Source organism: Polypterus senegalus, chromosome 17 (assembly GCF_016835505.1).
Source record: "Polypterus senegalus isolate Bchr_013 chromosome 17, ASM1683550v1, whole genome shotgun sequence".
Lineage (NCBI taxonomy): Eukaryota > Metazoa > Chordata > Cladistia > Polypteriformes > Polypteridae > Polypterus > Polypterus senegalus.
In genome coordinates, this window is record NC_053170.1 from 23,550,505 (window position 1) to 23,554,124 (window position 3,620).

The following is a 3,620-nucleotide window of genomic DNA, read 5'->3' on the forward strand; positions in this document are numbered from 1 at the left end:
TATTGGAGTATCTCATGTTTACAAGTTTTATTCTTTCTGCAATGAAATGCTGTCATTATTTTCAACTTGTTGCAAGCTATTAAAGACTGGTAAAGTGGAATAGTGATACAATAGCATGGTGGTAAATGCTGCCATCTCTTATCTTGAAGGACCTGGGATTGAATCCTGGCTCGACTGGTTCTCTGTCTGGAGTTGAAGTTCTCATGTTCTCCAAGTGTATTTTTTCAGGTACTTTGATTTCTTCCCAAATCCCAAAGATGTCGGATTAAGAAGTATCACTACTTTAACCTGGAGACGTGTTTTGGTTTCTGCCTTGTACCTGATAGTCAGCCCCCTTCATCCTGAGTTGGACTAAGGAGGTTTGAAATTGAGATTAGATGGAATAAGTGATTGATCTTGTAGACAGTTGTGGTTTCATGAGTGTAAATTCACTCTTAAAAGTAAGAAAGCTGCAAATAGTACAGAGCAGGCCTTAGCCAGGTTGTAACCCATTTTGACAATTGTGGCGGGGGTATGAGAGACAATCAAAAGAGATTGCCTACATAAGCACTTAACTGAGACTAAAGATGGGACCAATGGGCCATTGGAGACTCTTCAAGTAACAGCTTGAGCGCAGGGTTGGTAATGATGAACATCTTCTGGGCACATCTTCTCTTGTATTGGTGCCGGGGCAGAGCCAGAAGAATCATCATTGTTCATCACGAAAGTCATCCTGTGGTCTGAGGGAAAAATATGGGGTTTTAGCTTTCCATATCAGAGCTAGGTAGCTCCTGCCTAGTGCTTGAAGTGGGAACAAATTATTGCTCGTACTCTGTTTTCGTTAGCTGGCTCAATTTCTTTATTGATTTTACGGTTCCAGTTTTTAGTGCATTATTATATGTATAATACGTGAAAGAGGGGGTAGGAGACCCCTTTTGGTGTTTCAAGTGTGCTGACAATAATATATTACACCGCACAGTTTGGTTTCAGACAAACTATTTAAATAGAAACAGATTCTATCTATTTATGTAATAAGTACTGTTGCTGACCTCTTTCATCCAATATCATTAATTCAAGATTAAAGTATAACTTGTTTATAGGGTCATAAGTGGCCAGAACCTAGGATCAGCCTAGGGTGGGGCACCAGTCCATTACTGGGCCAGTTCATGCAAACAGGGACAATTTTGAATTTTTGACCTAAATCTCTTTGAGGATGTGGTGGACAGAAAGTGTAAACCCCCCACAGAGAAAACCCCATGAGTTGAATTCACACCCAGGACAATGGATCTGTGGGGCAGTCACATTAACTGCTGCAGCACAATGACATCCATTTCATGATTATATAAATGAAATATCAACAAGGTATGGTTTTGTTAAACCAGATGTTTCTTCCTTTCGATCCCAGAGAAAGAATCAACACATGAATGGATCACCAAGTTAAAATAAAATGAGACAACAGCTGTCAACACTGAATCTGTGTGGTAAAATGAAGAAAATGTAACCTGCACTATAAATAATTTGAGCCTAAAGCCAAATAGCAGGAGCTAGCAGTCTAATTAAATGGTATCAGAAAATTGGAAAGTTGTGTGTTATTTACGAAATTGGTTGGAAAAAAAATTCAGACACAGGGAGAATATGCAAAGTTCACACAGACAATGACCAGACATTGGACATGAACTCGGAACAATGGATCTTGAGTCAACAGCGTTGACCATATTCAAAGACCCAAGAGTAGGAGCCTACCCTGGTATCATGGATGATACAAGGTGAAATGCAGAAATTTCCCCTGGATAGAGCACCAGACAATCACATGGATAATGAAGCATTTCAGCAGCTTATTATTCTTAATATTAATTTTTGGTATCCATTAAAAGGTAGGGACCAGCCTAAGATACGGAGCACTCATACCCCATGTGTTAATATTATTTTTACTGTCAGCCTTTTTACAAATAAGAATATCAGAAGTAAAAGCCTTTTTACAAATAAGAATATCAGAAGCAAAACTAACTTTTATGTGTCCAGTACCACATTCCTAAGAGGCAGTTGTGAGTCTTAGTTTAATTGTTACTATTTCTAGCACTTGCATAGCTACTGACATTATTGACCATTTTGCTTTGGCATTGTCCTTTTTGGGAACACAGTTCCACTGACTCACAAAAGTGCCACACAGCTGTAGGACATTATTTTTTGTGTTTTTAAGCCACTCCAGTGTTGTCTTGATCTTGTGTTGAGATGACATTATAGAATGTGAACCTTCTCCCAAGCCTTAGACAACTGGAACAGGCTCTCTTCCACTATTTCCTTGAATGTAGTTCCATCCATTCTTCCATCAGTCTTAACAAGATTCCCAGTTCCTGCAGATGATGTGCCCCCACAATATTATATTGCCAGCATTACACTTCACTATTAAGATCGTGTTTGTTTGAAGAATGGACACTTTTGGGTCTGCACCACTTTGCTTTTTGGCTGAAAAGCTCTATTTTGGTTTCATCTGACCACATAACCATTTCCCATCTTAGCAGTGCCATGAATTGAGGTACTGTCAAGAGTAATGGCTTCTTTTTTATCACCCTTCCAAATACAAATGTTGTGGAGAGGTCTTGATTTTGTGGGCTCATGCCTGTGTACCCCAGTTTCAGCCACTCACTTCTGCAGTTCCTTTAAAGTGATGGCTGGTTTCTTTGTTACTTCCCTTTCCAGCCAATGTTTTGCCTGGGTGCTAGGTTTTGACAGACAGCCTTCTTAATACAGCAGCTGGGTGCTGTGATGCACTTTTCACTTCCTGATGATGGATCAAAACACTTTGATCTTTTTTGTAAACTTATGTATCACCTTCTCTCACTTTGACCAAGTCTGGCTAATGGCCCCTACACAAAGTCATTTTTATAACCAGAAAATGTGACCTGTATTCAAATTGCTCATGGATAAAAGCTAATTATTTACTGAAGTCAAAAATGAGAGGCACATGTGTCTTGCTTGGACACTCTTTGTCACTTTAAGTATTTGGAGCTTAAAGGGTTTAAAAACTTACGCAACGTTTTTCCTGAATTTATTTTTTAGAAATATAATTTTGACTAATAGTTTACTTTGGCTTTAAAAATAAACTATTGGAACACTTGGGTAACATATATACTTATTGTAGACATATGTGTAGGTATCTTTTGAAATCCAGAGAATGGTGATGCCTTGAATACTTTTGCAGAGCACTTTACATGTAAAAGGCGTACACTTCGGATTTTTGAATTTGTAATATCAGTAGTAGAATTTTAAGTCAGAACATTTAAACAATGCAAACAATTGTACTTGACACCTGTGTACCCATAGTATTATTTCTTCTGGGCTTTTAGTTTACAGTGACTTGTGGCAGACTTTGGTGAGACCTAAGAAGATAAGAATCGTGACATAGCTATAGTAATAATTGAGTGGGTCAATTGTCTCAAACAGATACTTTGTACAAGTCGCCAAGCTTTCTGCTTCATATTTATTCCAGACTTCCATGACTCTTTGTGTAAAGAATTGCTTATTAGCTCCAGTGTAACATTTACTTCCCCCTAAATTCCACTATTGTTCTTGAATGTGTGATTTGCTATGTGGTTGAATGAAGAACAGCCAAGTCCAAAGGAGAAATGTAGGGGCGCCAA

At 38.4% G+C, this 3,620-nt stretch overlaps 1 protein-coding gene across 1 annotated transcript in view; it reads left to right on the forward strand.

Moving 5' to 3' along the window:
• pacrg (PARK2 co-regulated) overlaps window positions 1-3,620 on the forward strand; it is a 228,888-nt gene that overhangs the window by 1,086 nt on the left and 224,182 nt on the right. The window lies entirely within an intron of this gene.